The sequence below is a fragment of the Panthera uncia genome (assembly GCF_023721935.1).
Source record: "Panthera uncia isolate 11264 chromosome B3 unlocalized genomic scaffold, Puncia_PCG_1.0 HiC_scaffold_1, whole genome shotgun sequence".
Taxonomy (NCBI): Eukaryota; Metazoa; Chordata; class Mammalia; order Carnivora; family Felidae; genus Panthera; species Panthera uncia.
Genome location: NW_026057582.1, coordinates 17,409,388 through 17,431,445, shown reverse-complemented (window position 1 = coordinate 17,431,445; position 22,058 = coordinate 17,409,388).

Sequence of the window (22,058 nt, the reverse complement as noted above, 5' to 3'; positions counted from 1 at the left end):
TTAAATAAACATTAAAAAAAATTTTTTTTAAATAAAGTTGCTTCTAGTGTATCACCTGGGTGGAGACTATCACATGATAGTCACGTCTCTGAACTTCAGTTTCCTCATCTGTGAAATGGAGACAATAATAGAATTGTGAGGATTGAGTTATTTAATGTGTACAAAAATTGAGTCAAGTGCTTGGTACCCAAAAAGTGCTCAGTCCATACCCACTGAAAGTATTGTAATCTTGGAGCTTATTCCCATGAATAAAGATGCCTTGAGCAGCCTACACAATGATTTGTAGGATTTTACCTGCAACTATCTACAACATGAATGGAGTGAATGCAAAGGATGGATGAAGCATTTACAGCAAAAAGATGTTTTTGTAATTTGTGGTGTGATCCCTGGGGACTGAAATTCCTTATTTTACCCACTGTCCACCTTTACCCTGGGTTACAATGATAATGTTAAGTTATGATGAGAACACAAAGTTCTATTTAGGTACTTTATAGGTGACTATTTTTTGATTATCTGAGAACCGGTGAGAGGATATAAGAGTCTGAACTCAAGATCCTCAAAGATCACTTAAAATATTGCTCAAAAAACAAACAGATACTGGGGATAACGATGAATTTTTTTTACCAGATAAGGCAGTTTGCTTTGCAATAAAGAGCAAATGTGATACAAAAGTGATAATGTTAGTACATGAGAATGTACCTTACCCCTTCTTATTTTAGCTTTTGTTTTATTTTAAATGAAAAAATATGAAATTTTACCTGAGCTAATGCATTTTGAAGAGAATTCACCAAAAATGTTGAGATCTAAAGGTAATGTTTTAAATGCACTGGATATGAGAATAATAAAAACATTTTTTTTAATGTTCAAACATCCTATGGGGTTGGTCTATACATCCCTTTCTCAAACATCATCTCCTACAAGCACCAACTTAGGTAGAGAAACTTGAAAGTCAGCATTTCAAATAAAATGCTCTCAATGTGTTGATCTCCATGGGTAATTTGTAACAAATCTGGAATAGCAATTTTCTGCCAAATGAAATACTGTAAGAGATGACTTTTCTTTTTCTTTTTAAAGAACAGGTCCCAGTCAAGAGACTATAAAGAGGTTCTACTGGTCAAAAGAAATTACCTGCAGTCCTTTGGGACTTATAATTCCTGAAAGATCAGGTGCTCTGTCCCTAAAAACGTTGGCTGGTACAGGGGAAGTGGTAACCCACTGAGAAAACAAAGGAGAAGGGAACTTTCAAAGCACTCAGCTAAATTTTGGCTGCAAGACTTCCCATTAGCCTGGCCATGTTGTTTAGACACCAACTTTATATTCCCCTAGAGGAGAGAAACACAAATTTGCAACACAAGGGTCCCCAGTCCCTAGAAAATCAACCTGCTTTTAAGTAGAAAGAGTAGGAACTGGTTAGGTGGGTCTCTTATGTTTCTAATCCAAGCAAATTCATTTTTCAAAAAGCCATATATATGAGGAGAAAGATAACTCAGAAAAGCAAGCGCAGGCTCTGGAAAAGATTAGACTGCAAGGGGGAATTTTTAATGACACCTTTAGAGTCAAATATGTCTTTTACTAGCTAATTAAAGTAATCACAAATGCCATTGCATTTTTTTTTCTCACTTGGATCAGCAGAGATGACAATGGCCACTCTCTAAATGCTGTTCCTGCTTCAATTTAGATGGCTTAAATTTAGTTATGTCGTGAATGGAGAGAATGTGTAGCGTTTCCTAAGTATAGGTTGACAGTTTGCTTATGGCCCATGCTACATCTTAAGCTGTCCATGGCAAAAATGAGAAAAAATAAAAACAATGTTCAGAAAGCCAGTATATTTGATTTAAAGAATTATCACTATGTATTTCCTACCTTTTTTTGGTATAAAAATGTCCCATGTTCAGGAAATGTTGGTGATGGTGAATGTTCCTTGTGTTCTCTCCTAGTATCTGTAATGCGTACAATGTGAAGCTAGCTATATGTTAGTTCTTTCTTGAAATTAAAATATCAAAAACCTCCCGATACATACTAGTGGCACTTACTATCATTTAGAATGCTTAATTCACAAGGAAATGTGCTTTACTACACATGCATTCGGGATGAAAATGTAGCAAGTACACTTAGATCATAGTGCCCAACATGTGTTTGGGGAGGCAGAAATCATTATCCGTGTATGTACAAGCATGGAATCATGCTGTGACATTTTGACCTTCTGAAGCTTTGAAAATTTGAGATGCCCCCAATGACCACTGAATCCAAGGACGATTTTCTCCTGAGATCTCCTTTTCTCCAAGGATGATTCGGCAGATGTTCTTTCTTGAAGAGGCTCTCTTAGCCCTGTTATTTTTCCAGCTTCACAAAAACAAACATACTGACACAGTCAGAGAGTGGCTCACAAACCCAAAAGAGAAAAGAGCCATGCTTTAACAAAGAACTAAAAAGTGCTTCCAGGAAACTCATACTCAGTCGATAGATGAGTCAATAGCATCACCGACCTGGCACCCAGACGTGTGGGAAGAGCTGGTAAAAGGGTTGGAGATTGGAAATAAATGTTGTGAGCTGACAGGTTTAAAATCTGATTGCCTGGTATTCCTGTCACAATTCATAATCATGTAGAAATGAACAAAGCCTGGAAGAAATGTTAAGTCTCGTTATTATGAGTATAAGCAAATGCAGGGGGTTGAATGAGAGACACTGACAGGTCCAAAGGTGGCATATTCCTTTGCAGTCAGCCAAACAATGTGATGAGAAAACGTTTGTAGTACTTCGCTTAGGTGTGTGGCTTCTTTCCCCTTCCTGCTAGCTTGTGGACTTTTCTAGAAAGATTGTGGAAAAGACAGAAGAAGCTTATAGATGAAATTTAGAACGTGATGGCTTCATGTCCCAAGAGATGCCACGAGAGGAGTCTGACAATTAGGTTAGCACCGTGCAGCATCTGGTGGGAGGTAGATACTGTCACTCATTTATCATCACTTCCATCTCCAATGATGGAAAACACCCTGAATTCAGTGTCTTTACTTCTTGGAACTTCATAAATCTTTTGGCACCCACAGATAAGTGAGGATCTTTCCCCTGCCTTCCAGTTATGGACAGTTCCCAGAGACATGAAGGTAATATAAATAATGCACCTTATGGTCAGTGTAGTAGGAATTTTACATCAAAGGTCATATACAAGTCTCTCTGCTACTCATCTAAAATATTATATTGAAAATATATCAGCTTCTGTGGTCTGAGAAATGGCAAGACCTCCATTGAATTATGTCCCATGAACTTGGTTTTGGTTTTTCTAGTTATTAAGTGGAGGCCAATGGTTTTACGTTATTATATAATTATCCCTAGTATAATCCCATGGAATAGAATAATCCACCTCTTGGGAATAAACTTGTTTGTAAATTCAATAGTTTGATTTTCATGTGTTTGACCTGGAAATTGGAGTGTGCTAACCAGGGGGATTTTTCATCTGTCCATCACAATTAGTTTCTACAAAGTGTTTACTTTGGCTTTGGCAGTAACAAAATTTTGGAAGAGAATTCTGGGATTCTTCCTCACTCATCAGGGTTGTCACATTTCTGTGCCTCTACTGCTACTTTAACTAGAGAATAAAGGTTTAAGCACAAAATCATAGAAAGGCATTAAATCGGGATGGATATTCTGGCTTCTTGGCTCAGTTCCACACTTTCTGATTTGTGTGAGTACCAGAAATTGCTCAATATCTATAGACCTAAGATTCTCAAAATAGAGCACTGCAGTAAATATTCTCAAGTACCTTCAAGCACTGATTCTCTATAATGCTCAGACCCCCTCACTCTTATCATCCCTTTTTCCCTTGAAATGAGGGATGGGGTGGTCACTAAAGACTTCCTGGTCTGAGGTTCTGTCCTTTTTCATGTCTTACTTAACTAATATACATTGAACATTTATATATGCAGTTCACTTTCACACGGATTTCTCCCTATAAGAGATACTATTATCCCCGTTTTATAGATTTAAACAAGTTAGTTAAAGGTTAGCTAAAGGGGCTGTTTAAGGTCATATACTCACTGAGTAGCTGAGTTGAGATTTCACATCATTGGGGAATATTTCCAAACCCACGACCCAGTTTATCACAGTGAAGCTACCTTAAGTCTCTCAAAAATGGTCAGAGTTTTGTCTTTGGGCCTATTTTTCCTTAAAAACTTCTGGAAGTGCCTGTGGCCTGCACCACTCAGATCAGTAGACCAGCCCTCTCAGCCTTCAAAGCCCTGCATCCAAACCAGATCTCTATCAAAGTCCTCTTAGAGGTAGCAATGTCCTTCCAAATTGTCTTGGAAACTGGGAAACCCAACAAGCAAAGTTGGAAATGCCCTGTGGTGCTTGCCATTCCTGAAAACGCAGAACTAAGTTTATTCCTGAACTTCTAGAGATGTCAGTATAAACCTATGCAGTGTTGATGTTTTCTCAAAACTTATTCAAAACCTTCCAAAGTAGACATTCTGAAACCATTCAGACATTACTGAAACCGAAATGCCTAACTTCTCCCTCCCCCAAGTTTACCTTTTTCTAGAACATGTGGAGGAGAAGTATTATCCTAAAAACTTCCTGAACTATCACTCACAGAATACGGCTTCTTTATTTGCCTCTCTCAGCTCAGCAGAAGATCACCACTAGCTTCTGTAGGAAGCTGCTCTCTGTATAGGTTCCAGCAGGCAGGTAAATGTGAGGCCACACCCAAAACAATTTGACATGTTTATTGCCAATGCATCTGACCCCGGCGAATTACAATAAAAATGAGTAAAATAATATAAAACTGTGTGTGAGACATACTTTTCCTACAGTCGAAGTTGGCCGTGGCTCAGTAAATAACATTTTTCCTGCCCAATTCTGAAACGATTGAGAGATAAACAATAAAGCTGAGCAAGTGGAGACAAAAAGAGCTATTCTGTACTGGTAAAAATTGGATTGGAGAACTGTGGCTTACATAATTGATTACAATGCACTTTCCACCAGTGAATCTTAGAATGGACCTTATGCCCACAGCCCCAGGTAGCACTGAACAACCCCGGGGTTCCTCACATCAGGGTCCATTCCTGTTAAATGTGGAGTGTGAGGCCCAGACTGGAATGCACCCTCTGAGTGAGCAGATTAGTTCTCCAAGAGAACACAGGGAGAAGGGCAACCCTGGGTTTTTGGGCTTCCTAATTTAACCTTTTTTTTTTTTTTTTTAAGTTGATTTAATTATTTTAAGAGAGACAGAGAGAGCACAAGTTGGGGAGGGGCAGAAAGAGAGGGAGAGAGAGAGTCTGAAGCAGGCTCTGCATGGAGAGCATAGAGTCCAATGCAGGGCTTGAACCCACGCACCACGAGATCATGACCTGAGCTGAAATAGAGTCAGGTGCTTAACCAACTGAGCCACCCAGGTGCCCCCAAACTCAGCATTCTGACCACTCCTTCCCTTCTCTGGGGGGAAGAATGAGTGCGTGGGGCAAAAGGCCAGCAATGTTTAGGGAAAAGCTTCCTTCATGAGAAGCCACAGAAGTGAGGAAGAGGTGAATCTACAAAAACAGATAGTAGAAATCCTAGGAATTAAGCATCTCACAGGAGGCTCTCCTCAGAGAGACACCCCCAAATCTAACTTTGCTTAGGAGTTCATAGCTTTCCTATCAATCTGTGAAAATTCTACCTTCTTCTAGCTTTCTGGTCTCTTTTGTAGAAGTGGTTGCCTGGTGGCCGAAAACCCTTAGCTCCCTGGACAACGGATGGCTTACATCAGCATTTATCCCTCTTTTGCTGGAGCGTGTGTTCCCATGTGGGCTTCTCAGACTATAACAATATCCTCAAAAGGACTCATTCAAGCAAGTCATGTGGCAATCCAAGCTCCACAGGAAAATCCAGAAGAAGGAATGAGTGCTTTGGAGCGACATTTTGTCACTCCCAGCCTTTCTGAGTAGACAATGGTAGGTACTTTCCTCTCCACCCTCCATCTGTGCCCTGAGTAGCCTAAAAAAATAGGCTGAGCAAAAAAAAATTCTTTTTTTGCTGCTCCTTGCCTACCAGTAAATATTGACTCTCTCACAGCCGGCATCCAAGGACAGATTCTTCCAGTTAAAAAGTCATAGGTATAGTTTGCCATTAACAGACATAATGACCAGGCAAGTTAGAGTAATAGTCTTTCAAAGTGTCTACAGCTGGTATTCAGTTAACACTGTGGTCTACTGACTTAGGGATGTTCTTTCTCCGCTACAGTTTTTTTCTCCTTTGAAATCTGACTGACAGCTTTCTGGACTTTTGCATGGAATATTAAATTAGTAATTCCAAACATTGTTAATTTGTTTGCCCCAAAGGGTCATTTGACGTCTATTCTGATGACATTTTCTCTGACAATCTCTGATCTCATATATTGCCGGTCTGTATTAACCGCTTCAGCCTTATCTTATTTGCCCTGGCTTAGATGAATTTTATTTTCAAAAAACAGACGGTAAGCTCTTGAGGACACTGACCTTGTCTTATAAATGTCTAAAATCTCCCACATTATGTGTTCGCTGGATGCTAATTGATTGACTGAAGGATCTGTCCTCGTCTGACCCTGTGTTTGTGGACGATGCTGCGTAATTGCTCGTACGTCTTTATCAGAGTGTCATGTTTTGAGACAACTTAATGGGAATAGTTGGAGGAAGAGTACTAAGAAATTGAAGCCAAATAATTAAAATGATCTGGCCCAAAGACATCCTGGTAGTAGCCGCATATGTGATGTCAAAAATTTAGCTCTCTTGACGCTTAGTAACATGAGGTTTCCATGTCACCATGCTGAATCTGACATTTTCCCTAATCTAGGAAGCCACCCATATAAGTAAAATGCATATTTTCGATCATGAAACCCAATGATTATATTGAGTAGATTTTAGGTTGGGCATCAAAAGCTACATTTTTAGCAAGGACCCAGAGTAGTTTGAAGGAGGTAGTCTCAGAACCCCAGCTCTCCTCTTACCATCGATCTCTCTTGCTATTTCCCACTTGGCTAGGTCTCACTCCCACAGGTATGGTTTGTGTTGAGTGAGAATATTTATAAACGGCCAAGGAACAATGATGTCTTCAAACCTTTTTATTTACTTAACCAAAGTGACTCTAGCCTACCATGACCACAGCTATAACCACACCTGTACTAATTTGAATGTGTTTCTGACATACTTAATGAAAAAAATGACAACATCATACCTCCCAAAAGTCATGGAGTTCAAAGAAAAATAACCCCCTTTGGTATTGTCCATTGAAGAGCAGGGTGCAAATAAATCTGACCCAGCCTCACATAAATTCACGCTCAAATTACATACTGCATTCTACCCCAATTAGAGTATAAGGTACTCGAGAGCAGGGACAATGACTATTTTGCTCACTTTTATAATCTAGAGCCCAGCTCAGTGTCTAGAAGATAGTAAATAACAAAAGTTAAGAAAATAAGGGCCATGGAGGAAATCACAGGAGTTTTCATCTACTCACAGGAGACATCACTGTATAAGTGTGTGTGTGTGTGTGTGTGTGTGTACATCAGCATGTTATTGAAATAGCAGTCAACTTCTCCTAAAAGGCAGGCAATGGAATGCCATTCTTACCTAAATCTGGGGAAGCAATTTCTGAAGTCTATCATGGCATATATAAAGGACTAGATGTTATACACGTGAAATGCTTAGCATTGAACCTGGTGCATGATAGGCATTCAATAAAAAGCTACTAATATAATTATCAATGCTATTATTATAAATATTAGGCCTTAATTAAAAGGAAACTTTCAGGAACCAACTTGCAATCATATGTGGTTTGTGAGCAAGAGAAGCTAACTAAGGATTAAAATCCCCAGGAATTATGCCTCTGAAGGTAATATAGACAGGGTTTTCTAGTATGTAGTTATAAGCTTTTCTGTGAGTTAGCAGAACTTATGAACCTATGATCATTTTTAAATAATTCTGTCTTTCTATAAATCACACAGACTGAGAACCCTTTAAAATATAATGGATAATTCTGTGGCATTTTTATGAGAGAATATATATTTTGGGAACAAGGGAGTGTGTGCCTGTATTTGTGTTGGTATTGAAAAAAGAGAAAGATTTTTTTTTAATTGATACGGGCTGGAGTTGTCTTTCTTGATATTTTTTATGTCCTCAAATTCTTTTGAAGAGAAGAGTATAATGAGAGACATACACTCTGCCCATAAATTCCCATGGTCCAAATTTTAAACCAATATTACACTGCAATAAATTCCTGTTTACCACAGTCCAGACCACTAGGATGGGGAAATACCACTAATGGATTTTATGGGATTTTTGTAAATGCTACCCTCCAATTTTTGCTAAAAGTGAGGGAAGTATTAAGTAAATACACCATTAAAGTTTTGGTCAGAAGTAAACAACTTCCAGGATGTGTCAAGGATCAGTGAATTCTGCCAAAATTGTCATAACCAGTGGTTCTTAACTTTTTCTTTCTTAGGGATCCCTGAGAACCTCATGGAAAACACAGGTTTTCTCTGAAGAAATATGTTTTTACACATGCACATAAAATATGGCATATAATTTCAGGGTGCTCAGAACTTCTGAAGAAACTGAGTTTAAGAAAAGGCTCACACATGGGGCATCTGGGTGGCTCAGTCTGTTAAGCCTCCAACTCTTCACGTTGTTTCAGGTCATGATCCCACAGTCCTGAGATCCAGCCTCGCGTCTGGCTCTGTGTTAGGGGTGGAGCCTGCTTAAGATTCTCTCCCTCTCCGTCTGCTCCTCTCCCTCTAGCACTCTCTTATTCTCTAAAGAGAAGAAAGAAAGAAAGAAAGAAAGAAAGAAAGAAAGAAAGAAAGACTCACACACTAATTATTTAAAAGATTTCCAGCTAAGGTGGAATGTCATTCCAGGAGGCAATGCCTTCTTCTTGCCAAATGCTGTGTGTTTCTACTTAGTGACTCCCTTGGTAAAAAGCCAGTACAAGATCCCAGTTGTGAGCAGGTGTACCAGCAACAAGACATCACACTCTTGAAAATCACGAAAATAGAGCTGGATACATGATGCGGGGGTGATAGCCCATGACCTCTTTTTCTCTTTGAAAATCCCCCAAACTGTCTCTTCATGAAATTGTGGTAAGTAGAATTTTCTTTATAAAAGTTCTTTAATTATCAGCATGTCAATAACATACTAATGGCAAATATTTACTCCACGCCTGGCATATCTCTGGCACTGTACGAGACTCTACAGTAGTCATATCCAGGTTCCATAAGGCAGTCTTAGTCCTTTAATAAGCCAAAACTATTGGAGAACACTAAATAAACTTTGACACAAGAACATAGCTAACGAGAATACCACACAAATCTTGAGATATCTGGAACTGTTGTCTATGTCACAGGAGGAATATTCAGTATGCTTCAGATTGCTAAAAATCTAGTGTCATATAGGGACTTAGTTATGGTAGAAATTTGGGGGTTCAGCCCAGTATTCACCGCTGGCCTGTGGAAGGTACGGAAGAAGAGTTGATGAAAGGAAAACAATTCCTCTCCCTCCTCCTTGTCACAGCAGCTAGTTTTGGAGTCTATGTGCCATGCACTGTCTTAAGGTCTCTATACTAACCTGGCCATACCTCACAACTGCACTATGAGGTAGAGTCTACCTTCATTTTACCACTGAAGTGCACCTCATCAAAGATCTCAGGACAGAGAAAACAGAACGACCAAGATACCAACCCAGGCACATCTGGTTCCAGAAGCCATGCCTTTCACCAGTGTGTTATTCTGTTTAGGGGACTGTTAGCATTTACTTAGTTCCAGGCGCAGTGCTTGACTCAGAGAAGACAGAGCTCAGAGTTAATGTCCCCTGTGGTAGATGGTGTTTCCAAAGACGGTCACTGCAACACCTCCCATCCTATGTGTTTGGTTGCAATGTGGTCTTGCCACTCCCATCAATGGTTGGAGTCTATACTTTCCCCCGGGACTCGGGTAGGCTCTGTAACTGCCTTGACTGATAGAGTATAGCAGAAGTCCTGGAACTTCTGAGTCCAGGCATTAGGAGAGCCAGAAGCTTTTGCCTTGGCCTCTTGAAACCTCACTCTTAGAGCCTTCTAGGAACCTGCTGTCATACTAAGGGAAGCCCAAGCCGCATAGGCAGAATACATGTAGGTTCTCTGGTAGACAAACCCAGCTGAGCTCACGGCCAAATAGCCAGCATCAACTACCAGAGGTGAGAATGAGCCCAGTACAGCCTTCAGAGGACTCCAGACACAGCTGTCATATAACTCACCCAAATGAGCCACCAAGTGCAAATGTCCCAGCTGAGCCCAGTCAACCCACAGAACCATGAGAAATAATAATAAATGCTTGGTTGTTTTAAACCACTAAGCTTGGAGTGATTTGTTATATAGCCATATAAAACTAAACTATCCACCTGCAACCAGCTCTGTTGGGAGATAGTCAAGTAGCAGTCAGATATAACTCAGAAATACAGTAGAAGTTATAGTTATAAGAAACCAAAGAGATTCTGGAAGCAAAAGGAGCCACACCTACCTCGCCCTTGGGCGTGGCAAGGATCCTTAGAAGGGCCAGCAGCAGAGAAAGATAAAGGGGAAGAAGGAGGAAGTAGAAAAAAGGAAGGAGTAGGAAAAAGGAAGTAGGTGGCAGGGAGGAGAGCTAAAGGGAGGGGCAGGAAGGAAGGAGAGAAGAAACACTATTCCCAAGGAGTGCAAGAGAGGGGATGGCTTGTTCTGGAACAAGTGGAGGAAGGAAGTGGAGGTTGGATTGGGTAAGAAACAAGTGTGGTGGGTATATGTGCGGGGAGCAGGAGAGGGAGGCTGGGCTATGGGAGACCTAAGTAAGACCATAACAGGCCTTGAATGACACGCTGAGGGTGTCCAGCTTTATGCTGAAGGTAATGGGGAGCCATGGAACCTCTGTAAAAATAACTGAGCACATTTGCAACTTGGGAAGGGAAGGTAGCTGTGTGGAACCGATGATGGGAGAGGGTAGTTACATCGGAGGCAGGGTGCTCTGGCAGAAATATCTGAAAGGGAAAAGGGGGAGTGAAACTGACTGATGAGACGGAGTCAGAGAGGAGCCCCGGTTTTCAGGTTTGAGCAGCTATTTGCTGGTGCCCCTATTCATCAGATGAGGAACAGAGATAAAGAAGCAGGTGAGGGAAAAGAGAAGGGGTTCATTTCGCACATACTGAGTCTGGTGTGTCTTTGTGGGATGCATACAGAGATGTCAAGCAGGTGATAAACAGAACTTGTCTGAAGTTGAAGACAGAGGTGGTCCCAGACATGTGAAGCTGGGAGTCATCAGTGTGCAAGTGGTTATTAACTTGCAGGAGTTATTAAGAACTCTGAGAGACAGTGTGTGTAGTGCTGAAAAAAAAAATTACCAGGGCATGATTCCAAGGAAAATCCATGATTCCAAATATATATATTGGTTTTTTAACATCTCTGATATCCCAGTGCCTCTTAAAAATAATGGAAGATCCGAGATTAAACAGCAGGGCTTTTATTTTTATATGTTACCAAAAATAACGATGTTTTATAATTAGTGACATCTTAGCTCCAATGAAATAAGACGGTATATGAAGGCAACCTGGATCTAATAACAGCTCGGGAGAAGGCTATATCTATTTAATGTTTTAAAAGGCTATGAAGAATATTTTCAGAAAGAGCAGAGCAGGTAGTATGCCACTAAGGCAAACTAATTACATGACTCAGACGACGAGTTTGGAAACACTGATCCAAGAGCGTTAACGACAATGCAAACAGCTATTATTTATTGAGCACTATCGAGCAGTGATGGTACAGGCGTTCCACTAAGTATTTCCGGGCTTTAATTCTTCTCAATCTTGCATCAACCCCATGAGGTAAGTACCGCTATCGGTTTCATTTTGCAGATGAGCAAACTTAGTGTGAAATTACCTCAGGTATCAGCTCTGGCAAACATGTCCGCCACACATACCCAGAGCAGTGTGTCAGTGCCCGCAGTCGAAGCACAGACCCGAAGAAATTGGGGCAAGTCACTACTTTCCAGGAGCAGAGGCTTCATAGGCTGTACAAAGAGATAGGAATTCTGTTAGCAACCGGTAGGACTCTCACCACATGGCTGGGATTCATGAGCAAGATACAGATACTCTGGGCAGGAAGCTTCCAAGTATCAAAACCTCAGTTCCAAGAGGGAAATGGGGCACTTAGAGAAGTTCGTAGAAGGGGAAATAAGAGGCCCATAGTGGGCATGCAGTGTAAATATGATGGAAGTGGATGGGGTCCTCTGGGAAAAGGCTCTGGGGATACTGAAAAAGAATTGCTTAGGATACTCTAGGCCAAAAACCAGGAAGTAGCTTGGGACTGTGTCCGTCGGCTTCCAATTGCTCCTGGAAGTCAGGAGAGGACAAACATAAGAGCAGGATGAAGAAGGCCCAGTTGTGAGGAACGAAAGGGTGCAGAGACTAGAGAATCGGGCGGGACTTGAAATCAGCTAGCACTGTGTTCAGGACTTCCTTGGCTATTTGATTCGATCACGTAAGGGGAGAAGACCCGCTACCCAGGAGACCAGCTTTCCTCGTCCCAGAATACAATGATCAAGATGGAGGTCACCAACAAGTTTCAAATGGCTAGATTATTCAGTCTTCTAACCTGTGAATCAAAAATAATAATACAGCATAGAGAACTTATCGAAGATCTGTTGTTATCTAGCCAGAGCTCTCTGTTGATTACAAGTAAAAAGTAAAAATATTCATACAAATGCTATTAATATTAATAATTGAAATATAATTAACATATGTGCCATATGCTGTACATTTTACATTTATTATCTCAACTCTCACAAAACCCAACAACAAACACAAAAGCCTAAATAATCACATCTATTATTACACAGAAGGAAACAGAGGCCCGGTGGTGTGATCTGATTTGCCCAAGGGTGAGACAGTAGAAAGAAGAATCAAATTTAGGTCATCAACTTTGAAGACAGTGGTCTTTCCACTACATGATATTGTTCGATGCATTTTTTAACCCTCACTTAAAATTTTAGATGCTGCTACATAGGACTAATAGCTATTAAATTCAGAATGCAAATGTTTAAGGAGAATAGACCCTTCCAGTAGGTTTTTGCTCAAACGAAGGACGTCAGTATAGCTAAGGCTTTCACATACAGAAACATCAATAGATAAATAAGATTCAACTCTTAAAATGCCAAACAAACTTATATGCCAAGGAATCTTGGTGTTTATGCAATTCTGGTGTCAAGAAGGAAGAAAACAGATGGATTCCATGGTGGTTTGCAAAAGCAGAGATAGAGGATGACAAAAATCCTTGAAATACTCTAAGTCAGGGGTGGCCAAACAAAGCCCATGGACCAAATCCAGTCCACTGCCTCCCTCCCTCCCCACCGCCCCACAAAATCTATGAACTAAGAGTGGTTTTTTGTTTGTTTGTTTGTTTGTTTGTTTTTTACATCTCTAAATGGCTGGGATAAGAACAAGAACACACAGAAATAATATTTTGTTTCATGCAAATACTATATGAAATTCAAAATTCAATGTCTCTAAATAAAGTTTTATTGAACCGTGCTATGTTCATTCATTTATATATTGTCTGTGTCTGCCCTCATGCTACAACAGCAGAGTGAAATAGTTGCAGCAGAGACTTCAACGTCGAAAATATTTATTCTTCTGCCTTTTACAGAAAATGTTCGTAACCCTTGCTTTCAACAAAAAATAGAAAATCATAATTCAAGCCAATCATTAATAACTCCTGAAACGTAGGCACTAGTGCTAAATGAGTAAGCTTTGGCTTCAAAATGATGGAAGAAAATCCTCCCATTTCTACTCCCGTATCCTTGTTTCTTCCTTAGCAGCTATCATTCTCAATCTTGATTACACTCAGTTATTTTTGGAACCTAGAACCTAACGTCCCTCTACTTTGACTTTCTAGTCATATCGTTGCCTCCCTGAAGCACTTCCCCCTCCCCACTCTATACTCACCCTCTTATCAGGTAAATCCTGCTAATCACCCCTTTCAGGAGAGTGTCTCTTACCCTGTAAACTGGCCTTCACGCCAAAACATCCTCATATTCACTGCGCCTAACTCCTTCCTCCTCAACCCCCCGGCACACATGGAAAGTGATTGTTTATTGGGACGTGTTCTCTTTCCTCTTCTTCTAATCTTTCGCTCTTGAACCCCATCAAAGAATTTGCAAAGCCATATAAACCTCACACAATTTTTCCATGGCCTCTAAAATTGCTAATCGTGAATTTAAATAGTGGTAAAGTGTGTTGTGTGTGTGATAATGTATGTTTTAAGAATATCCACTGACACTAAATAATAGCAGATGGGAAACCCCCATCGTTCATTTTAAATCATTTAATTATTCATCCTTAACTTCATAGTTCCATTTCTCTTGTCCTGCAGAATTTGATCCTAACTTAGTATGTTTTATAAATACACGTCTTTTATTCACTGCCCAATAATACTAACCTACAACAAAAATATGTAGATGAATTGAAGGGTATTTAAGTTTTAAAATTTAAAATTCCAATGACTGTAAATCTACAAATATTACATTTTTTTCTGGATTGAGGTATTATTAAAATTACTATTAATCATCAAGTGACTAATTTATCATTATTTTATTAAACTTTTTATTCCCTTTTCCTTTTTCTGCCTCTTCCCTAAATACTTGCCTTTTAGTTCTGTAACAGTTAAATCCTACAGCATAAACAATAACTCAAATATGAAACAAAAAGAAATACTGTGAAAGGGAAGTACTCTTCTCCAGCCAATTCTCTGATTAAAGACCTAGGCATTCTTACTACTACTACTTACACTGGGATTTTCAAACAATAAGATGCTTTTTTTGTTTTGTTTTGTTTTTACAGTTTAGTATCTGGTTTCTACATGGAAGACTAAACTCATGCTTATATGCTTATAGCTAAGTGGTCTTTGCCAACTAAATTTAAGATGCAGCATTTTAGAAATTTACATATCCATGTCTCTATGGTATTGTTTGCTAACTTTGTTTCTTAAATTTTTTTAATGTGTATTTATTCTTGGGAGAAAGAGAGAGAGACAGAGACAGAGTGCAAGTGGGAGAGGGGCAGACAGAGAGTGAGACACAGAATCCCAAGGAGGTTCCAGGCTCTGAGCTGATCATCAAAGAGCCCCACATGGGGCTTGAACTCACGAACCGTGATATCATGGCTGGCACAACATGTGTGCAAGTGTGTTCCATAAATAGCCGAAGTTGGGCGCTTAACCTTCTGAGCCACTCAGGTGCCCTTTGTTTGGTAACTTTTAAATGAAGTCATGATCAGTGTGCATTTGTGATTATATGTATATTCATTCTCTTACTTAAAAAAAAAAACAAGATCTTTGTTCAGAGTGGAGTTTATTTCAAAAAAAATTTTTTTTAATGTTTATTTCTTTCTAAGAGAGAGACAGACAGAGTGCGAGCAGGGAAGGGGCAGAGAGAAAGGGGGAGATATAGAATCCGAAGCAGGCTCCAGGCTCTGAGCTGTCAGCACAGAGCCAGACTCGGGGCTTGAAACCACCAGTCGTGAGATCATGACCGACCAGAGCCAAAGTCGGACACTTAACCTACTGAGCCACCCAGGTGTCCTCAGAGTGGTGTTTCTAAAGGAGCTTGTACAAAAATCGGCTGCAGACATTTAGGTCTGGGTGATGCGTTTGCATGTACTTCCCTGTTTGTGCCAATGTGTAAATGCAGAGTTGCTCTGTTTTCTTCAACTGTATTTATTGCTGCAATGCTTAGCATAAACTTATCCTGATACATTTTTTTATAAATAAATATTTGTGAATATCATTTTTTTAAATAAAAAGAAAAACTTTATTATAAAAAGTTCCATAATGAGATGAACTGGGATATTTTTATCCATTATTTCCCTAAGCTCACATGTTATAAATAAATGCTGATTATTGATGGAACAACACAGGGCTCAGCGTCAAGCTTTCCCCCTTGTTTTTCATTATTATCTTTGACTTTAGACGTGATGCTAAGAAACTTTATTACCATAAATAAGTAGTTGGAAATGAGAGAGATTTGGGAGACTTATTTTATGGACTCATCTTTTGAGTTGCACAGCAAAAATTACATAATCTACCACCATCTAAAAATATTTACAATCCATCAGTCTGCAACTCAATCAGATTTGCATTTTCTTAAATGTTTATTTCTTTTGAGAGAAAGAGAGAGAGAGAGCGTGCACGCACACACATTTGTGGGAAAGTTGCAGAGAGAGAGAGAGAGAGAGAGAGAATCCCAAGCAGGCTCCACGCTGTCGGTGCAGAGCCCTATGCAGGGCTCGATCTGATGAACCCTGAGATCATGACCTGAGCCAAAATCAAGAGTCAGACTCTCAACCAACTGAGACACCCAGGCACCCTGAGATTCCCATTTATTTTAAGCAAGTAATTAAAAACCACCAGACTTGCAAGGAAATTTGTTACGTGGTCCTTAGATTCATTTTCTTATTTTCATTGTTTGGCCAGGGAGGACTTAACCTTCCAGGCAGAACCTAAGAGACAATTTTGTAAGAAGAAGGGCTACAGGGGGTGGGGAGGGGAATTCTATCTCAGGCAGATTAATTTTAGGAAAGTGTGTGGATGAAGTAGACTGTTTACATGGATATCTGTAGAACTTTCTGGCCTGTCTTGTCTACACTGAAAGCCTGCAAGTCTCCAAGGTACATGGAAACTTGTTTGAAGACCACTTCTCTAATGGATGTGACTATATTAATTGTGTTCACTATATTTTCTGTGTCTCCACATGGCTGGCACAACATGTGTGCAAGTGTGTTCCATAAATAGAATGTAGATGAATTCTTATCTAGTTATAAGATTCGTAAGATTCTAATTTTCATCGACATATGGCATTTTCTTTGCCTGTCATTCACATATAAGCCAGAAATCTCTAGATTTCTCAGTTGTTTAAAACATTTCAAATTTCTCAGCTTTCAAAGTCACAGTTGTTCTTTAACAAAACCCTACAAAGAAATGCAATACAATGCTTCCGATCCTTTTGAGAAAAGGAACAAGAAGCCTTAGGCTCTGTGACAATAAACTAACCTTACCTTTTAAAAGTGTATGGCTATTGAAAGAACAGATTAATTAACGCTCCTAGAGCTAGGTTATATTCCCAGGGTAGAGAGTTCAATAGAAGTGGCTTCCGGCCTAAATAAGAGTGATAAGTTGCTAATTAGCTTTGCCTACTGTTTGTAGAGAGAAGTTTATTCTGCATATGAGAATAGAACATATTTGCACTACCTGAATAATTAAGAAACTTGATACACAGCAAGTAGCTAAAAATAATGATGGAATAAGAGAAAACCTGAATAATTTTATTCTCTGAAAGAACTTTAGGTTCTGCTTTTTCTCTATAGTGACCTTTTTCTATATCCAAAAACTAAAGGAAGGATAAATCACAATACAGGAGTTTTCTTTGTTATAGAGCATTTTCCCAGGGTTCGCCCTCCCCGCCCACCACTGCTGGCCAAGCATCCTTTTGTCTATAAAAGCAAAGAATGAAATTGATTTCATTCAATTTCTTCTAAATCTGCTACTGTAGTTTTATAAAATGGGAAAGCCAAGGACAAAAACATCCAGATTTGCTATCCTACAGTGGTAGAATTAGCAGAAGTCTCTAGTTCACTTTATCTTTGTAGGTATACCATAAATTTTAGGACTGGCCTTTCTATGTCTCTTCCTTGGCACGTCACAGCTAAAATCTCTGATCCCCATTAGATACCTGTTCCTAAAGCAAACAGTACTTCCTGTTCCTGAAATTTTGCTATCCCTTTTTCCTTTCAATGGCAACATCTGTCTTGAGGACCTTGGTTCACATTCCTGAGATGACCAGTAATTCATAGGAAATCCCAGACCATATTATTGACAAATTGTTAACTGTGGTTTCAATTCGGGAAAAAGTTGGTCTAAGTGTGAGTCAGACAGCATAGTTTCAAATAGTATGTATAGTAACACATAATACTATCTCCATTGTGCACATACAGAACCTGAAGAGGGGAAATAAAATAAGGTAAGCTAGGTTATAAGGGCAGTAAAACACAGATCTGGGTTTGCTGACTCCAAATTCCATGGTCTTTTTAATAAACCATGTTGCAAAAGCATTTTACCCCTGGATAGAAACACTCATTGAGAACAGTGAGTATCTAACACCAGGTAAACAGATGCTTCCCTTCTTCTCTGAGTATAAAAAGGAACAAATAGTATTCTTATTTCAGAATTCTCTGACGATATGTAGTTGATCGAGTATTGATATACTCACTACCAGTCATACAAGAATGCAATTTAAGCACCGAAACATATTAACAATTATTTATATTTGAGTTGAAGTTTGTATAGGGAACAAAGTATACAAGCATTTCAAAATGTCCGTGCTTTGGGATCTTCAGTAAGAAAACAAAAAGACCAGGGGCACCTGAGTGGCTCAGTTGGGTAAGCGTCCAACACTTGATTTTGGCTTAGGTCAAAATCAGTCGGGCTCTGCACTGGGCATGGAACCTACTTGAGATTCTCTTTCTCTTTCCCTCTCTCTATGCCCCTCCCCCATGCACACACATGTGCATGCTCTCTCTCCCTCTCAAAATAAATAAATAAATGTTAAAAAAGAAAACAAAAGATTATGCTTATATCAATAAATGCTACATTATATTTATATAAACCATATAACAGAATTTTATATCTTAAAATGTCTTATAAATAACTAAAATTTGAAACATCCCAAAGAATTATGAAACCCATCAATTTTCCTCCAACTGTTTCCCAAGCCCCATCTCAGCTCTGTGGCCCCCCAGCAGATCTGCCAGTCACTCCACTGCCAATACAAAGTAAATGCAGAAAATTCCCCAATGCAAAAGGCAGCTCACTCTTGAAACAATCAAGCATCAAACTGTATATTTTTCCATCTAGGAAAAATATATATTGGGTCACCTGAGTGGCTCAGTCAGTTAAGTGTCCGACTTCGGCTTAGTTCATGATCTCATGTATTGTGGGTTCGAGCCCCGCATTGGGCTCTGTGCTGACAGCTTACAGCCTGGAGCCTGCTTCGAATTCTGCGTCTCCCTTTCTCTCTGCCCCATCCCCACTCAAACCCTGTGTGTGTTTCTCTCTCTCAAAGGTAAAGAAACATTAAAAATTTAAAAATATATATTTGTTTAATTATTAATTAATTAATTAATTAATATATACTTTGCCTTCTCTCAAGTCCATCACCACTTCTTGCCCTCCCTTAACGACAAAATTCCTTGTAGTTGTTGTCCGTAACCACTGCCTGTAATTCTCTCCTTCCATTCACTTTTGAAGCCACTCAAGTCAGGTTCTATCTAACACAACCCCATAGCACCAAAACTATAGTTATCAATTCATCAATGACCTCTCTTAGGAGCTGAACAGTAACCCTAACCACCCCCCCCCCAACACACACACAACCAAATAAAACATATTTTGAAGCCCTAACCCCCAATGTGATTGTATTTGGTGATAAAACTTTAAACAAGTAATGTAGTTTAAATGAGGTCGTAAGGACGGAGCCCCAATCCAACATGACTGGTGTCTCTATAAGAAAGGGAAGGGACACCCGGAGTATGTGAGCACAGAAGAAAGGCCGTATGATGATACAGAAAGAAGTCACCATCTCCAAGGCAAGGGAGGAGGACTCAATAGAACCAACTTTGCCAGCAGCATGATGGAGGACTTCCAGACTTCAGAACTGTGAGAAAAAAAGAAAAAAATCTGTTGTTTAATTCACCCAGTTTGTGGCATTTTGTTATGGTGGCCCAAGCTGACTGATGTCACCTCCACATTACTAAATCCAATGATCGTTTTTGTTTTCTTTGTTGGCATCTTACTTTATCTACCAGGAGCATTTTATACAGTTTAACATTCTCTTAAATTGTGTCTCTTGGGATACCGCATCAACAATATTTTACCTTTCTTTTTTTTAAGGTTGTATCTTTCTACCGACTCTTTGTCAGTGTCTATTTCTCACTTATTTCTCTACTTCTACATGTTGATGTCATCCACATCAAGGAACCCATTCTCTTTACTAAGTAACTCGGTCCTTAGGTCATCTTATCTATTCTCCTGGCTTTAGAGACCACCTATAGGCTGATGACTACCAAGTTTATATCACCACCCTAACCTGTACCTCTCTCCTGACCTCCAGACCTAAAATATATATCCAACTTCCTGCAAGATATTTGCACTTGAATGTTTAACAGGCAACTCAAATTTAACATATTCCAAACTATCCTTCTAATAAACCACAGCTCCTCAACTAACCTATGCCTCCTGCAGTTTTCCTGTCTCAGTCAACAAAAACTCAATTCTTCTGAAGCCAAAATAATTGTACTTTACTCACATCCCAGATCCTGTTTACCAACAAAGCTGTTGGTTCTCTAACTGCTCAGTGAGGCCGCCTTCCTGGTTTACCGATGGCCATTTCTCATTGTATCTTCACATGGCAGAAAGCAGAGAGACAGAGATAGGAAGCAAGTGTTCACGTGTCTATTCTCATAAGGCACCAATCCCACTCATGAAGTCTCTGTTCTGTTGATCTAATCACACCCAAATGTTTCACTTCCAAATATCATCACATTGGGATTAGGCTTCCATATATGCATTTGCAGTGGTGGTATCACAAATAGTTAGTAGATAGCATCATTCATATAGGACCTCTCTTCTTCTGAGATGTCTAAGGGGACATCTCTTACCCACACAACTTTAAGGAGTTGACTACAGAAGCAATATTTTATCCTTATGATAATGCTCCTTCTGGGCCTGATTAAAACCAGGAATGAGCCACAACTCCAGGGCGGTGAAATCCACAGTCATGTCAACTGACCTCTCTCATCACTGGAACCTCATTTAAGCAAGTGAGATGAGCCAGGAGGAGTCCTCTCCTGAGGATTTGGTTTTGGGAAGCTGAGAGTTTGGGCCACCTGATAGAGTTAAGGCAGAGAATGACTCAGAGATGACAGTGAAGGTCCATAGAGACAGCAAAGATAGGAAAGGGTAGAGCACAATGTGCGCAGGAAATTAATTCACAGGGAGATGAAACGGAAGCAAGAGAAGAGCACAGAAGCTGTGATAATAAAACAAGGTCCCTGGAGAAGTCTTGTTTCCTAAACATACCAATCTGTCTGTAAATCAGTTTTCAAGGTAACTTGAATAGGCCTCTTTGCCTTGCAAACAAGTGAGTATAACAAACTCATCAGCTAAATGCACAATGAGGCTATATTTATTTTTATATTTTATTTTTTATATAATTTATTGCCAAATTGGTTTCCATACAACACCCAGTGCTCATCCCAACAGGTGCTCTCCTTGATGCCCATCACCCACTTTCCCTTCCCTCCCACCCCCCCCATCAACCCTCAGTTTATTCTGTTTTTAACAGTGTCTTATGGTTTTCCTCCTTCCCTCTCTGTAACTTTATTTTTTCCCCTTCCCCTCCCCCATGCTCTTCTGTTAAGTTTCTCAGGATCCATACATAAGTGAAAACATATGGTATCTGTCTTTCTCTGCCTGACTTATTTCACTTAGCATAACACTCTCCAGTTCCATCCACGTTGCTACAAACGGCCAGATTTCATTATTTCTCATTGCCAAGTAGTATTCCATTGTATATATAAATCACATCCTCTTATCCATTCGTCACTTGATGGACATTTAGGCTTTTTCCATAATTTGGCTATTGTTCAAAGTGCTGCTATAAACATCGGGGTGCAACATTTAGTCACTTAACCATGGCTCTGTGCGTTGTTGTTTGTTGACACACTCAGGAAAGTACACCTGATTTAACAAGCATGTGCTCCGAGGCACGAGTAAGATTTTTTTTTACATAGTTAATATATTTATACTAACTATATATAAAAATATTTAAGATATTTTTATGTATAGTTAAGATATTTATATTATTACATAAAAATATTTATCAGAATATTATATATATTTTTACAATATACATATACCATATATAAATATTTAAATATGTAAATTTAAATGTTAAATATATAAATAAATATAAAATATGATATTATATTTTATATAAATATATT